The sequence below is a fragment of the Oryctolagus cuniculus genome, chromosome 13, assembly GCF_964237555.1.
Source record: "Oryctolagus cuniculus chromosome 13, mOryCun1.1, whole genome shotgun sequence".
Classification (NCBI taxonomy): Eukaryota; Metazoa; Chordata; class Mammalia; order Lagomorpha; family Leporidae; genus Oryctolagus; species Oryctolagus cuniculus.
Window position 1 is genome coordinate 28,819,290 of NC_091444.1, and position 17,365 is coordinate 28,836,654.

General features: G+C 49.5%; 1 protein-coding gene across 1 annotated transcript in view; it reads right to left on the bottom strand.

Moving 5' to 3' along the window:
• PTPN14 (protein tyrosine phosphatase non-receptor type 14) overlaps positions 1-16,997 on the bottom strand; it is a 195,748-nt gene extending 178,751 nt beyond the window's left edge. Inside the window, exon 1 of the mRNA XM_002717512.5 lies at positions 16,499-16,997. The gene's annotated coding sequence lies outside the window, so the exon portion shown is untranslated. The remainder of the gene's footprint in view (positions 1-16,498) is intronic.
• Positions 16,998-17,365: the final 368 nt, after the last annotated feature.

Consider the following 17,365-nt stretch of genomic DNA (forward strand, 5'->3'; position numbering starts at 1 on the left):
CTGCTTCCGATCCTGCTCCCTGCTAATGCACCTGGGAAAGCAGCATAACATGGCCCAAGTACTTGGGCCCCTGCACTCACATGAGAGTCCCAGAAGAAGCTTCTGGCTCCTGGCTTCCGCCTGGCCCAGCTCAGGTGTTGCGGCTACTTGGGGGAATGAACCAGCGGATGAAAGATCTGTCTCTTTGTCTCTCCCTCTCTAACTCTGTCTTTCAAAAGAAAAAAAGATTATGAACATACAAAATACTTTACCTTCAAAAACATCAAAATTCATTTATTAAACAAACCAATGGATGGATGAAGAGAAAGAGGAAGAAAAGGCCAGGGGAGAGGGGGGTTGGCAGGGAGGGACACTTGTACTTGTTCACATAACAGCGCCTTTGTTAAATGCTCAACTACACAAAACAATTTAAGCACAGGCAGCTGTTAAGAAAATAACTGCCATGACATTTCCAGAGCTCGCTATGGCTCCCACCTCCCTAGCCTGCCTGCTTCCTTCTTGGCAGTGTAAAGAAGGAGCGGGAGGGGCAGGCGGCTGGCGGCCAGCATTTGCAGAGCCAAGAGAGTCAGCAGTGCCGCGTGCACTAACCCACCTGCCAGCCTCGGTTCAGAGGTGCTCTGAATACACCGGAATCTTTCTTGGAAAGGGAAGCTTCCTGCAGGACCTCAGGTTTCATCAGAACTTTATCCTCCAAAGCATTATAAATAGGTAAAATCAGACTAACCATTTACCGGCTTTTTTTTTTTTAAGATTTATTTATTTATTTGAAAGGCAGAGTCACAGAGAGGCAGAGAGAGAGGCAGAGGCAGGGGCAGAGGCAGAGGCAGAGGCAGAGAGGTCTTCCATCCGCTGGTTCACTCCCCCAGATAACCACAATGGCCAGAGCTGTACCGATCTGAAGCCAGAAGCTTCTTCTGGGTCTCCAATGTAGGTGCAGGGGCCCAAGGACTTGAACCATCTTCTACTGCTTTCCCACCCCATAGAGGACAGCTGGATTGGAAGTGGAACATCCAGGACTCAAACCCACACCCATTTGGGATGCTGGCACTGCAGGTGGCGGCCCCATTTACTGGCTTTTAAACTTTCCCTGACAGTTGGTTTTGTGGGGGTCAGCGCTGTTGTGTTGCTGTGGCATAGCAGGTAAAACTGCCGTGTGCAGAGCTGGCATCACATATAGGCACCAGTACTTGGCTGCTCCACTTCTGATCCAGCTCCCTGCTAACGCACCTGGAAAAGCAGTGGATGGCCCAAGTGCTTGGGTCCCTACTCCCACGTGGGAGACCTGGTAAAGATCCTGACTTCAGAGTGGCTCAGCTCCGGCCACCTGGGGAATGAACCTGTGAATAGAAGCCTGCTCACTCCCTCCCTCCCAGATTCTGCCTTTCAAACAAATAAATATTAAAAAAATAGCTGGTTTTGTGAATAAATTTATTTCACTTCACTTGCTCTTGTTATGTGCTCCCAAAAGAAGTCCAGTTATTTTTAACAATTGTTAGTTGTGGTCTACCAATGAACATTTTAATAACCCAAGTCACTGTACTAAATTAGATGCTGAGTTTCTTAAAGAACACACACATTCTCCATTCCAGGTATATTCTAACCCAAGATTCTCCCAGTATTTCATTCAATACCAGTGTCCCTGGAGGTGACAGGTATTTCATAAAATTACCTAAAAAGATCCTCACTGGGCCAGTGCTGTGGGCCCAGTGGGTAACACTGCTACCTACAATGCTAGCATGCCAGATGGGCGCCAGTTCGTGTCCCAGCTGCTCCACTTCTGAACCAGCTCCCTGCTAAAGTGCTTGGGAAAGCGGCAGCAGATGGTCCACGTGCTTGGGCCCCTGTATCCATGGAAAAAGCTCCTGGCTCTTAGCTTCAGTCTGGCCCAGTCCTGGCCATTTGGGAAATGAGACAGTGTATGGAAGACCTTTCCCTCTGTAACTCTGCCTTTAAAATAAATCAAATATATCTTTACCAAAAAAAAAAAAAAAAAAGCTTTACTAAAATGACGTTCACTTTGAAGTACTTTGAATTACTGCAAAGAGTCTCAGTATTTAACATGATAATGTACAGACTTCAAAGTGCTGTGCAGTCTTATTACAGTTGAATCAATCTACAAATGAGAAAAAATAATGTAAACCATGTACCAAACATGAAAAAATGGGATAAGACTCATTGTCCCATGGAGACCAGCATCTTCTGAGGGCATCTGTATTGTGTTTCTGACACGTGCTGTGCACTATGCGTTTCTCTATTGGACCATACCTGAGAAGATATTAATTTTTTTTTTTTTTGACAGGCAGAGTTAGACAGTGAGAGAGAGACAGAGAGAAAGGTCTTCCTTCCGTTGGTTCACCCCCCAAATGGCCACTATGGCCGGCGCGCTGCGCCGATCCGAAGCCAGGAGCCAGGTGCTTCCTCCTGGTCTCCCATGCAGGTGAAGGACCCAAGCACTTGGGCCATCCTCCACTGCCTTCCCGGGCCACAGCAGAGAGCTGGACTGGAAGAGGAGCAACCGGGACAGAATCCAGCGCCCTAACCGGGCTTAGAACCCTGGGTGCCAGCGCTGCATGTGGAGGATTAGCCTAGTGAGCTGTGGCGCAGCCATATATTAACTTTTTTAAGAGGAAAGGTTTATTGTCTGGTGGGGGAAGCCTGATGGGCTGGGGGAGAGGGCAAGAGAGTAAGAGAGAGAGGAGGGTTGAGAAAGATCGAGAGAGAGAGCACGTGTGCAGGAAGCTGATCTTGTTATACCTTTGTGAGGAGGAGTAGGAATAGTGAATCCCCATAGGGTGGGGGTGGAGCTGACACCTGTGGTTGGGCCATCTGGTCACCTGGCTAGTAGCAATGGTGGTGAGAGCCTAGGAGGGTGTTCAGGGCATAGATCATGCCACAGACATGACTGCACCATTTTACTAACATCCCCCTTTTTGTTTTTATGAAGGTGTTATATGGGATTATTTCAGCCCCAAAAGTCCAGGAGGGGTAGAAGAATGATTATCTGTCTTTAGAGCTACTTCCTGTGGACCCGGGGCGATGTCTCAAGCCACAATCTCCTGGGTGGGGAGCCAAGTATATCCCTGTAGCAGCATTTGGTTGATCGCCTGGTTAGTGAAGGCTTCGGTTCATTGTTATCACCTCCTGTAAATACTTAAACAGGCGGTAGTATAAAAGGCAGGGTGAAACAGCAGCCAATGGTCCTAAGAGTGGCCTTAACCAAGTAATGAGAGATTTCACAGAGAAGAGAAAACGGGGGAGGGGTCCTCTGGACCCTAGTGAAGACTGTCTGATGGATGTGGTTTCACCTGGCCTGATTGGTTAACATAATAACAACACTGTTAAGGCCAGTCTGTTCCACAGCACCACGCCTGTTAGTGAGGTGATATGGCTTTGGAGACCTCAGATGGCATTAGCTGAGGGCTCGATGGACCTCAGGACCTCCTCTTGTAACTGCTGGAGTTGTTTTGGAGTTGGTTGGTAGAGATAATATTGTGGCCCAAAGCTGTTCCTGAGATCACTACCGAGGAGAGAGAGGCTGCGAAGCTGATCCCAGCCAAGACTGGGAGAAAGGCCACTCGTCTCTTGTAGGTAGAGGGGTTTTCTGTTGAAAAATTCTGAACAATCATACAACGTTAAGTTGGGGAGAGGACCATCAATACACATAGGTTGGGAGTAGAGCCACTGATGTAAGAGTAGAGGCTATGATTACAAAAGAATGAGGCCCCAAGTGGGCTGGACAGAGTCTAGAACAAAGGACAGAGTCATTATTAAAGGACTTAAGAAAGGTGCTGTCTAGCTACAAATAAGTTTTCTGATTGAGAGGCCAACAGAAACTGCCAGAAGGGGCCTGATAATAATCAGGGGAGCTTTAAGACCTTGCCAGTTATGAGGCCAGACCTAGCTAGCTCTTCACATGGGAAACATCCTTAGGGAGGAAGGCACCCTGTTGACTTCCATTACCTAGTTGGCCTGGGAGGAGAGCTGGCCAGGTAAAGGCAGGTGGCATCTCTAACTGGAAATTTACAGTTTTGTCTGCAGTGTTGCTAACCCTCCGTAGCCGTCCCCTTGACAGCAATGGTTACTTTGGAAGCTGGGCTGAGTCAAGGGCTTTTTAGCATAGAGCCAACAAGATCTGTGGCTCCAACCTGAAGTCCTTTGACTCCAGGGCAGTTTCATTTCCAGTGATCCAACTCTCGGCTGGCAGAGCTGCCAGGGCTCTTCATAAGCTGACTTCTGCTGAAGCCCTGTCTTTCCTGCTGGGTCTCCCTGATGGCAGATCCCCGTATAGAGCAACCATTAATAGGCTGCCACCTATCTTCACGTCGCTTCTGATGCCTCGCTTTCTCTTCCTCCTGGTTTTTGTTAAAGCAAACTGGAGGAAACCTTTAAGAGGATGCAAATCAAGGGGGTGTTCAAGTCCTATCTCTAATCTTTGGTGGCCTAAACCAGACCTCTATAGTCACAGGCGTGTCTTGACAGTGGTTTTTCTGTGAGGTAAACAATGCCCATGAGGAAGGCTATGTTCTCACTTTAACGTCAAACATGATGACCATCTTACATATAAAATTTGAAGTCATTAGTAAAACTTTCTTTCCTTTCATTTGGTTTGAAAAGGGAGGGTTTGCCTGTTTACTGTACCCATGACAAAGTAAATCTAGCTGTGAAGTCATAATTTAAGCTCTCATTCTGGCAATGCTATTACTACAGAAAAATGTTAGCCATCCCTTTTATAAGATCTAAAGATCAAATTGTACATCCTGGAGAGTCTTTCAGTAGAGTCAGTTTCCCATGTTGAACAGAATAGAGAAATGTGGGAACAGGTCAGGCTTCCCAGATCACTTACTGACAATAACAATATCAAAACTTAGCAAGCAATTTAACTATTTTTTAAAAGATTTATTTATTTATTTGGAAGTCAGAGTTACACAGAGAGAGGAGAAGCAGAGAGAGAGAGAGAGAGGTCTTCCATCCGATGGTTCACTCCCAAATTGGCTGAAATGGCAGGAACTTGAAGCCAGGAGCTTCTGGGTCTCCCACGTGGGTGCAGGGGCCCAAGGACTTGGGCCATCTTCTTACTGCTTTCCCAGGCCATAGCAGAGAGCTGGATCAGAAGTGGAACAGCTGGATCTCAAACCGGCGCCCATATGGGATGCTGTGCTTGAGGCCAGGGTGTTAACCCACTGCACCACAGCGCCGGCCCTGCAATTTAACTATTAATGACTTATGAAAACATTTACAACATTTACCAGAAGGCCCAATGCCTCCATAAATTTCAAGACAAGAACACATGTATTTGGAAAATCTCTTAAGTAGAGAAGATAATTTTTACACATACATGGTAATTAATCAGAAGCCTCCAAATGGAGATGTTTTATTCTGAAAGAGGGAGGGAGAGGGTGAAGGAGGGAGTAGAGAGGACGAAACCTGTTGAGATAATTTACTAAGTATCTCATCATAGGCAAAGGCACAGCTAAAATTCAGAAATGCATTCATAAAGATGAAGGGACACCAACCACACGCTGTACCACACCTGGCACTCAGAAAGTTAAGCCCTAGAGGCAGGTGTTTGGCCCGGTTGTTAATGCGCCAGTCAGGATGCCCACACCCCGTATCACAGTGCCTGGGTTTGCAACAGTGCAGACCCTGGGTACGGGGTATGGTTCCTGCCATCCACATAGGAGTCCTGGATTGACTGCCCAGGTCCTGGCGCAGGCCCAATCCCAGCCCAGCAGCTGTAAGAATTGGGGAAGTAAACCAATGGGTGATGACAGCTCTCTGCCTGCCTGCCTCTCAGTAAATAAATAAATAATTTAAAACCAAAAAAAAAGCTTCACTCTGAAAACAACCAGACAGCTGCAGAGCAGAAGTACAGCACGAATCACACTTTTCAGCCTGATTTCTAGATGCCTCTTCAGTAAAATGATCCTCTAAAGAATATAATTAAGATCAGTAGGTGTCATTTTTTTTTAAGATTTATTTATTTATTTATTTGAAAGGCAGAGTTACAGAGAGAGAGAAGGAGAGGCAGAGAGAGAGGTCTTCCATGCGCTGGTTCACTCTCCAATTGGCCACAATGCCCAGAGCTGTGCTGATCTGAAGCCAGGAGCTTCTTCTAGTCTTCCACGTGGATACAGGGGTCCAAGGACTTGGGCCATCTTCTACTGCTTTCCCAGGCCATAGCAGGGAGCTGGATTGGAAGTGGAGCAGCTGGAACTCAAACAGGCACCCATATGGGATGCTGGCACTGTAGGTGGTGGCTTTACCCACTATGCCATAGCACTGGCCCCGGCAGGTGTCATTTCATTATTTTGGAGCTTTCTTTCATTTCACATCAGTCACATTCCCCCCCACTAATCACATAACTATGTAATATTCCATAATAAACTCCTTACCTTTGATTAAAGTAATTTATAGTCTTTTAAGAATGTACCGACGATTCAAAAGGTACAATCCACCCAGAATGCTACAACAATTCACAGATTTAAACACGGGCCGTCTAAAAGTTGCATTTTTCAAATGTTAATTTGGAGATTTCTGTCTTTAAAAATGTGTATCTTCATTAGCTAAAGCTCATTTTACAAAACGTATGATGAAAATGAATCTGCCTAATAGGTCCCAGGATGTCCTGGGCAGGAGCAAATGCTAACTGCCTCCTGGAGCCCTGAGACCTAACTGCTGGCTTCAACTGTCAGCTGCTGAACAGACTAACTAGCCCAGCCTTCACAACCCTGCTCAGGCGGCCCTCCCTCACTACGGTTAATACAGCTCCGCTGTGGGACACATCAGCCACCCAGATAAATCCGCAGCCTGTCTTCTAAATGGATGTCGCTTCTCTGACCCACAGCAGGGCGCACTGATGGCAAAAGTCACCTTTCCAACAAGTGGGCCCACTTCCAGGATCTACTTCCAAACGTAGGACTCACACACATCCTTGGACCCACTGTAGAGACCACAGACTCACACCATGGAGATGCAAGGAGGAGGGAAGGGACACAAATGACCATGGGGGCGGGGTGGGGGGTGGACCTACTACCACCATAAGGGACATCACAAGCAAAGCAGGAGGAACAATCTCTAAAACAAACGTTGGATTTGAATTAGGAAATCCATGAGTAAACCCATTATTCAAATTTTAAATACTGAGCCAAAGAGATACTCTCTTCCATTTGTTTTAGTGTTTTTTGGGACACACTTTAAAAAAAAAAAACAATTGTCTCGCATCTGCTAATCATCAGTTCCTGAAACCTTTCTTGAGCACCTACTGTGCACCCGGGGCTGAGAGCAAGATCACAAAATACGTCCCTTTAAGAATTCACAGCTTTCAGTGAACAAGCAACAGTGAACACATTGTGATGTAAAGGATCTAAGGTGCCACGGAAGAGAGACGGCAACAGTGAACAGTGAACGATCCCTGATAATAAAAAGGCAATGCCATAAAACATTTACAAAGACATAAAAGTCACACCAGACATAAGAATGAGTAGGGATGATGTGAGCAGATGCAAATGAGTTCAGTGGAAAAGGAACAGTAAGAGCATCGGAGCAGCAAGGCTTCAATGTTCGGAGAAGGACGGCAGGGAGCCAGGGAAGGCTTCAGGGAGAGGGAGGACGCTTAGGAAGTCAGGTGGGATTGTGAATGCCCTGCTGGGAAGTGTGCACTTAGCTACAAGCAATCGGGTAAGTTTTTATATGAAATGCTTTAGACCTAAGGGAGAATATAATAAACATAGCTGTTCTTCCACCCAACCTGAGAAAGGAAACAGGAGCACATCCCATCCTCACCCCTCTGACCCCTGTCATTACTGTTCAGACATCTGTCATTTCCTGTACCTCTGCAAGGTGTATGTGGAGCAAGACAGATTTCATGGAGAATGAAAGCATCAGACGTGTCGCAGAGGACAGACTGGTCCCAGCAATGGGACGGGGATAGCAGAGACATGTGGTGCCACCACATGCGTCTTTACTGAAGGACTGGCGAAATGAAGAGGGAAGAGACGGCCTTGACCTCCCAGCGGCTGCCTGGGTCAAGCAGCAGGTGGGTCTGCAAGACCAACAGCAGAAGCCAAGTCACACTTGTTGCTGGAGGGACATGGAGGAGCGGATGGGTGGTCACCTGGCAGGCAGGGGAACCCTGACACAAAGCACACAGAGGCAAATGCCAAGAGCAAAGTGTCAGGAGGCCCTGACTCGAGGGGGAGAAGGGGAAGGCTGCCCAGAGAAAGTGGCTGTTTAAGGTGGGCATGGGGGGATGGCTTTGGTAGGCCACAAAGAGCACCAGAATGCCTGGGCAAGGAAACAACCTGGCCACAGGTGGGAAATCACCAGGTCTGTTCAGGAAACACCTGTAGCTTGGCAGAATCCTGGGGAGTAGGGGGTCGTGAATCCCAAGAGGCCCAGTGGACGTGCTCTGTGGAGAACCTGAAATATCAAACTGAAGTATAGATGTAATTCATGGCAAAGGCACTTTCAGGATCATCAAGTCTGCCTTAATCCCTTTTAGCTCCGAACTGAAATAAATGGCAAGGGGGGGGGGGTGCATCAACAGCAGCACTCTGCTTATTACTATTCCAAAAGTAGAACAGGCTATCTTGGTTATGGGTAGGCTGGCAAATCTGCCTTGACACGGTGTCATGGAGACGGACTGTTGTTCACTGCACAAAATCTACCAACTTACAGCACCTTACACCATGCTTTTAAAGTACTAAGGGATTCTGCCTTTTCTTCTTTAACGTACAAAAGAAAATAATGTGTTTCAAGGCAATTAAGCATCTTCTAATCAGTATATCTCAATCTACAAAAACAAGGTAGTTTTAGATCTTAACCTTCAAACGTTCCCACTCCCTAACCCTTCTGTGACATTAACTCTCCCTTGACCTGCAAGGTCTCCTAGGCTTGGAAATGAGAGGGGGAAACTGCTATATTTTTAAAGTATCCAAGTAAAGCATTCACAGCGTTCACAGCCACAGTACCAATAACTTCAGAGAGCAGCTTAAAGAAGTGATTTGTATCCTCAATTAATATGTATAATAAACAGCACTGATAACTGTTTAATTTTTTACATTACACATAGTCATTAACAAAACATGATTTTCCCAAGGCATAATAATTACTTACTAGAGAACAAATAATAAATTCCAAACCAGGCTGGGCTTTCAAAGCTCAGGTCAGCATTTGAGAAATGCATTCATTCACTGATTTCATAGGCTTTTTTAATAAAATCAACTCCAATTCATTTTCTTCAAAATGGCGATAATAACAGCACCGTCACCACTATTGCTGCCCAAATTCTGCACAGCAGATTCTGAACCGAGCGAAATCATGTCCCAGAGAAGTTCAAAACTTAGTAGCGATGAGGAGGAAAATAAGTGTAATATAAGGGGCTGGTGCTATGGCATAGAAGGTTAAGCCACTGCCTGGGGCACCAGTATCCCATATAGGAACTGGTTCGAGTCCTGGCTGCTCCACTTCCAATCCAGCTCCATAATAATGCTCCTGGGCAAGCAGAAGACAGCCCAAGTCCTTGGACCCCTGCACACACGAGAGACCTGGAAGAAGCTCCTGGCTCCAGATCAGCTCAGCTCCAGCTGTTGTGGCCATTTGGGAAGTGAATCAGTAGATGGAGGATCTAATTCTGCCGTTCAAATAAATAAGTAAGTCTTTAAAAAACAAAAGTGAGGCCGGCGCCGTGGTTCACTAGGCTAATTCTCCACCTTGTGGCGCCGGCACACCGGGTTCTAGTCCCAGTCAGGGTGCCGGATTCTGTCCCGGTTGCCCCACTTCCAGGCCAGCTCTCTGCTGTGGCCAGGGAGTGCAGTGGAGGATGGCCCAAGTGCTTGGGCCCTGCACCCCATGGGAGACCAGGAGAAGTACCTGGCTCCTGCCGCGGCGGCCATTGGAGGGTGAACCAACGGCAAAGGAAGACCTTTCTCTCTGTCTCTCTCTCACTGTCCACTCTGCCTGTCAAAAAAAAAAAAAAAAAGTGTACTATGAACCAATCCATGTAGGGGTAAATTCAAAGTGCTATAGGACTAAAAAGAAAGGAACACCCACCTGGTAGGAGGGAAGAGTAGCAGAGAAGGATAAGCTTTAGCAGAACACGTAGGGGCTAAGCAGACGGTGGTGGCAGGGTGTCACTCTGAGTAGGAGGAAGGTAACAGACAAGAGAGGCCTTCACCACCACCAAGTCTTGGGGCACTAGCACAGAAAGAAAGACCAACTGATGGGAATGGGGAGGTAATCAGGGGGTAAAGAAGCCTTATCAAAAAGGAAATAAGACACAAAAGACTTTAAATAATGTAGAAAACAGATCTGCTTTTAACTTGCGTTTTTGTTTTTTGTTTTTTTTTTTTTTGTTTTTTTTTTTGACAGGCAGAGTGGACAGTGAGAGAGAGAGAGACAGAGAGAAAGGTCTTCCTTTGCCGTTGGTTCACCCTCCAATGGCCGCCGCTGCAGCCGGCGCACCGCGCTGATCCGATGGCAGGAGCCAGGAGCCAGGTGCTTTTCCTGGTCTCCCATGGGGTGCAGGGCCCAAGCACCTGGGCCATCCTCCACTGCACTCCCTGGTCATAGCAGAGAGCTGGCCTGGAAGAGGGGCAACCGGGACAGAATCCGGCGCCCCAACCGGGACTAGAACGCGGTGTGCCGGCGCCACAAGGTGGAGGATTAGCCTATTGAGCCACGGCGCCGGCCTTAACTTGCGTTTTAAACAGCTCTTTATTGCAGCACTGCAGGAGTAGATGAGGAATATATGAAAGACAGCCTTGAACGCTCTTGGACCAATCCCAAGAGGCAGTGGTGGTGGAGGGAAGGGAGCAAGTTACAAATATTTAGGAGACTCAAAGGACCGAATCACTTGATGGGATTCATTAATGGGCTTTGGAAAAAGGGGCCAGGGAGAAGGGTGCTAAGAAATGACGGGGAGGGGCAAGCGCTGTGGCGTAGCAGGTAAAGCCACTGCCTGCAGTGCCAGCATCCCATATGGGCGCCGGTTCAAGTCCTGGCTGCTCCACTTCCGATCCAGCTCTCTGTTGTGGCCTGGGAAAGCAGAAGATGGCCCAAGTCCTTAGGCCCCTGCACCCACGTGGGAGACCTGGAAGAAGCTCCTGGCTCCTGGCTTCAGACTGACACAGCTCTGGGCATTACAGCCAATTGGGGAGTGAACCAGCAGATAGAAGACTTACTTTCTCTCTCTCTGTCTCTGTCTCTGTCTCGTGTGTGTGTGTGTGTGCCTCTACCTCTCTGTAACTCTGCCTTTCAAGCACAATAAATAAATCTTAAAAAAAAAAAGAAGAAGAAGAAGAAATGATAGGGAGTGGTGTGCTAAGAAATGATGTAAAAAGAACTCCAAGTGCCTGGCATGAGCAACTACCTCAATAGATGGCAATGTCACCAAGATAGGAAATAGAGCAACAGCAAGTTTTGTGGCAAGAAACTGGAGAGTTCAGTTTGGGAGCGGTAAGATTGGGCACCCACATCAGATACTCAGACAAACATCAGCACCAGATAAATCCTAGGATCTGGATTAGAGATAACTGCCAAGCAAATTCACTAAAAAGGAAGCATCAAATTCATTCTCTGAATGGGCCTGGCTAAGGAAACATAGCTATTCAGAGCTCTTAGCAGCCAAGAACAGAATCACTCAAACCAGTGCAGTGTAAAGGTGAAGTGACCACCACACCACACTGGCCAAAAAGGGAGGGGGAACCAAAACTAGATTTCTCAGCTCGGTGGTTCTCAAAAACGCAGGTGGTCAGGAACCAGGAGCATCAGTATCACCTGGGAGCTCCTTGGAACTGAAAATTCTCAAGTCCACCCCAAAGCTACTGGGCCAGACACTGGGTTGGGCATGGGGAGCAGCATCCTGTGTTCCAGCAAACCCTCTGGGTGACTGATACCAGACTTTGCCATCTCCAACCTTAGTTAATGCCCCAATTACTTGAGAGAAATGGAGTGTGAAAGAGGAGTGAGAAAGAACCACCTCAGGAGACAGATTTCCAAACACGGCGAGAAGAACCCTAGCACACTTTGCACAAGGTAATAACTAGGCATTTCACTCATTTTCAAAACTGAGGGATTTTTCCCTGTGAGCTCAAAACTCGTAAAGTGAAACAGATCAAGTCAGTGGCCCAGAGAGACCTGCCCTCCAGTTTTGGAGCACAGTTCAACAGGGAAATCTCCAATGCTACAAATGCAGACAGGATATTCTATCAGAGGATGCTACACCACCCATGGAGCCCCTTCTCATTTTCTCCTCCCTGTTGACCAACATCAAGCATTTATGGGATGGCTGGATAGGGTTACAGGATCTCTGGATATTTAATAAGCCTCTGGGCCAAGCTAACTGACCAGGCTCAGGAGGAAACTCCTGACCCAGGCCTAATTCAGCCCCCTGAGGATCAAAGCGAAATCACCCACACAGCGAATCCTACAGGTCAGATTGATCTAAGAACTACTGTGGTCTGTTTCTTTCAACAGCAAGGACCACAAAGCAAATCAAACAAAAGCTTGATGGGAAAGGGAATGTCAAGGAATACAGAACTAACAGGAAAAAAAAGGGGAGGGGGGACAAAGCAGATACGCCATTTATATAATCCAACTTGGACCCACAACTACCCTTATCACACAAAAGGTACTTAGTCACTATTACTTTTTATCTTAAGTCCTTCATTCACAAACATTGCATCATATCCTTTAATTCAGAATTATAAATAATTCTGAGGTTATCTATTTTCATAATCAGTGTGTTTGCAATGTATGGTGAAGGTATCACAGGGTCTGGGCAAAACAGACTGCCTTGCCTCCTCCTGCAAAAATCTCAGAGCTTCATTTTCCCTAGACTTTCTGCCCCCTGACTTTTCAAAGAAGGAACCCTAAAGGCTGGCATGCAATCCTGCCCTGAGACTTAACCAGTTCTTTGCTGAAGCAATGCGTTCTGTACTATACACCTGTCTGTCCTCCTGCTGTTTGGTGAGTTGTCCCTTTCTTCTAAGGTTCCCTTCCCCTGGGAGGTTGATCAATGAGTTAATGTTTGTCAAATACTTTAGGCTCCTTGATGAAAGGCAACATAAAACTCCAAGTGACCTATGGCTGGCATTACACCAGAGGTGTTGCAGTTGACTTTATATTTGGGCTTCAAAGGAAATCAAGGCTACAAGAACAATTCCTTGTGAAGATATGGAAGCTTTTTCCTGTACTCTTGTTAAGGCAGGCAGTTATTCTAGGGTTCCTTAACTAGTTGGATTTCAACATCAGAAATGCAAGTGTCTTTATGTAACCCCCCGGACCCTTGTCATAGTAAGGAGTATACAGGCAGAAGGAGCCTTGCTCTGGGCCCTCTTCTCTCAGTGGATTTCCCTCTCCAGACTTTTACTGTCAGGTCCTGGAGCTCTCAACCTCCTCCTGCAAAGGCCACAGGGCAGCTGCCAGCCACCATGCTTGCTTTGAGCCAACACACTTTTTTCAAAAAAGTCAGAGACAAAGCTTTATGTGTATGTTGGCACACATGTGAATTCAGGCAGCCGGAAAAAAAAAAATCACACACAAAGAGCACATTCATGGCCACATACAACCCCTGGAACGTACAAACATCCCTCCCTGACCTGTTCTGTGCAAAGTGCTATGTTCCACAGCATCACATTGACTGCTTTGTAAATACCCTGGCAAGCTAGGTACTTCTGGCTCCGCACTGCGAGTGAAGAAACTGAAAACTCAGGAAGTCTAGGAAATCTGTGCAACATCACACAGCTGAAAAATGGCAGGGCTGAATTCAAGCCTAGATATATCTCCAACTCCCAAACCTGGAGCCCTGCCCCAGCACAGGGCCAGCCAGGCAAAGCTGCAAAACTCGCCACACACACACCCTTCAGACCACTCCATAAGCCCTCTGTAGAATGCAGGTGGGGCAAGAGAAATTACATCAATTTAAATCGGGAAGGGTAGATCAAAACGCTTATTTTAGACATTAACTTTAGCCTCCTCCCTACCAAGGCTTTTGTGTTTGTTTTCCTTCACTCCTTAATTAGCTAATTAAGCATTTCATCTTATCTCTTGCCCCTGCCTTATCTCTAACAATATGCATAGCACTGTTCTGAGATTTAGAATTATTTTTTAAGACACACAACACTTGGAAACTAAGTAATATAGTTCAAATGCAAGAATTTGATCAAATTCTTATTCAAAAGGGACAGGAACATGGAACCCAGGTGGACTATGATGTGTAACGAAAGGAGTGACATCTTCATTCCTGGAGCAAATATAAACCCCTAAGAAGTAGGAAAAGTACTGGGAAAAAGCCTCAGAGTTTTCATTGCTGACCCTCCGTTCAGGGCAAAAAGACTTCTGAAAACTCTGATTTTTCTCTCAATTCTATATGGTTCTTCCAAAGCAGGATAGCTTACTAGTTGTTTCTATGGCCGCTGTCCGGGTGATGCAGTAGGCACAAACGTGAATGACCAGCATTCATCATTATGTGTTTAAGCAATGGTGGAAACAGGGCAGGTTCCTGGAAATTAGCAGGAAAAGGGTTCTCTGCTGCCCTCTCTCTCATTCAGGCCCTACCCCTTCAGAAAAAGTGTCAAGGAGCTTTCCTTGAGATGTGTAAGAGATGCCAGTACTCATCCTACTGTGACATACTGGCCTGAGGTCATCAAACACTGGACACGCCTACTGCCCCAGCGGGGACTCAGCCACTATGAATAATACTAAAACAGCACTTCAGCCCGGTGGAGAGGCACCCTTGAAACACAAGCCACCTCCCAAGTGCTACTGCACTACAAGGAACCTTGCTAGGCAGGATTTGTTCCTTGGTCATTGGGCTCCAACGATCTAACACCTAAAGGATGCTCAGTTTTCATAAAGTTTCAGAGAAAGGAAGAGTAATTCCTTTAGCACAACCGTGCTGACACAGCAACAGCAGCCTTGAAATGCAAAGGACACCCTAAGGAACTTAGTGCCACACACGGGAACCAGTTCTGCAGTCATGCCTTGCCATTCACATGAGGCAAAAGGCATGGGGCCATCAGGCTCCTGCTCCTTAAAGCTGTCACTTCTAGGACAGGCTTTAACTCCAGCACCAGGTGATCAGGTAGCTCCCACCCTGGGATCTGGTGTGGTTACCTTTCGCTGGCAACTCGGCTCTTTCAAAAGGAATCGATACCATTTTTAGGAACCCAGGCACGAGTCAATTAGCGCTCATTAAAACTTAAAGGATGGAACCACAGCGGCTTGTGGTAAAAACAGCATCAGGCATGGGGGTGTGTCCAAAGAGGGAGACTACTGGGTAAAGTGCTGCTAGTTTCATGGCTGGTATTGGGGGTCGAGGTGGGGGAGAATGTGCTCCCAGTCCCACGGCACCAACCTGGCCAGAAATTCCCCTCCAGCCCACAGGTGATCTTCCTGTTCTTCCAGCACTGACGGTGCACACCTTGTCTCCTCCACCTGGAATGCACTCTCCTCCCAACGACTCCCCCGGGTGAGCACCACCTCCCCCGGTAAGCCCAGCGCGCACACGCACACCCTGCAGGACCCGGGTCTACACACTGCACTCCAACTCCTGATCAGAAGCCGCATTTATCCCTATTCCTAGCAGAGGAGCAGCTCAATACCCAAGTTTGCTGAATGAATGAGCACACTAATCCATTTCAAGAAACCGAAACACTGGTGGGAACTGTAACCCTACAAGCAGCCGCAGCCTCGCAGCGCGCCTGTAACAGCCAGTCCCTCCACAGCCCGAGTCGAAACCCTACAATCTCCCTAAATTGTAGGTGCGGATGGGGGCGGGGGCGAGAGGACCTGCAAGGGGAGGCAGGGACCGCGCTACCTCACTGCTCCCTCTCCAAGAAAAGGTGGAGGCGCCACTTACAAAACCCAGCTGGGGGGAGAGGGGCTTCTTCACACTCAGAACTTTCAAATAAGTTTCAGGTGGAGACCTGGGCCGAAATGCTGTGGCCACGGGTTTTCCTTAAGAGCCAGCCCGACCGCCCGAGAAGCAGCCACGGCGCCCGGGAGTTGGGTGGCACGGCCGAGGCCTAGTAGGAGGGCACAAACCAACTCTCCTCTCCCCGCCGGGACCACGTCCCAGAGGAGGGGGCCGCGGGGAAGTCGGGCGCCGCATCCCCTCCCCCCGGGGTGACCGCGGCGTCGCTCCCCTCTCCCCTGCCCCCACGGTCCGGCTCGTCCCGGCTGCCCTTTCCCGGCCCTCTCCAGTTCCCAAAACGCAGACGGGAATGAGGAGGTGGCAGTGCGGGTGCGGGTTGACCCCCAACCTCCCAGACAGCTGTGTGCCCACCCCGTCCAGCCCGCTCCCCAGAAGAGCTGTGCACTTCACGGCCCGCAGCTCCCACCGCGCAATAAAACCCCCGCGGCCCAGTCACCGCGCGCCCCGCTCCTGCCAGGCGTCCCGGGCCGCCAGCCGGCGTTGCCAGCGCCTGCTCCACGCATCTGCAGGGCGCCCCCAGCGCGGGGCGGCCCCAACCTGGGGCCCGCCTCGGACCCGACTTACCTGCTTACATGGCCCCGCGGCGGCCCGCAGACCCGCGCCCACGGTTGCCTCCCCGGCGCCGGAGCCCCGATTCCCCCACGGAATTGATTCCAGTGGCGGGCAGAGGAGGCGGAGGGAAGCAGTCGCAGGAGGCGAAAGGGGAGGGAGGTTTCCGCTGCGCTCCCGGCGCGAGAGTCGGCGCGGGGGCGCAGCCGGGAGGGCGGAGAGGAGCCCAACCTGGGCGCGGGGCTGTCCCGCCGGAGGAGCCGGGGCGGGCCGGCGGAGGTGGGAGGGCACCCGGCGTCCGCGGCTCCCCGAGGACCTGAGCCCGGCGCGGCGCGGCAACCTGCCCCCGACACTGCGCCCGCTCGGCGGAGGAAAAGTTGGGCAGAACTTTGAGGGCCGGGAGAGCCAGAGCGGCAGGAAATGCGAGCGGCCGGGAGAGGAGGGAGGAAGGGGCCGTGCGAGTGGGAGGGGACGGAGCAGGCGCCGGCGGCCGCGGCTCCCCCACCCCCGGGCCGGGCTTGGCGGCGCTGGGGGCCGGGAGGCGGGGGCTGCGCGGGGCGCGCGGCCGGGGGCGGGGAGGAATGCAGCGCGCGGGGCGGGGTGTGGGGGGACTTAGAGGATCGCGCGCGCACGCGCGCGGGACCGGGGGGCCCCCGAGACGCGGAGCCCCAGCTCGGGAGCCGGGGGCGCGCTGTCCTGGGGGACGTCACAGCGCTGGAATCCGAGGAATGCCGTGCTGCGGGAGCTCCTTCTGCCGGCCCGGGGGCAGCGGCGCACTTTCCCCGGGGAGGACTTTGGGGGAGCTTTTTAAGAAAATGGGGGCTGAGTCCGGAGAGAAAGCTCTGGAGGCAAAGACGTGGGAGCGGGGAATGCAGGCGGCCC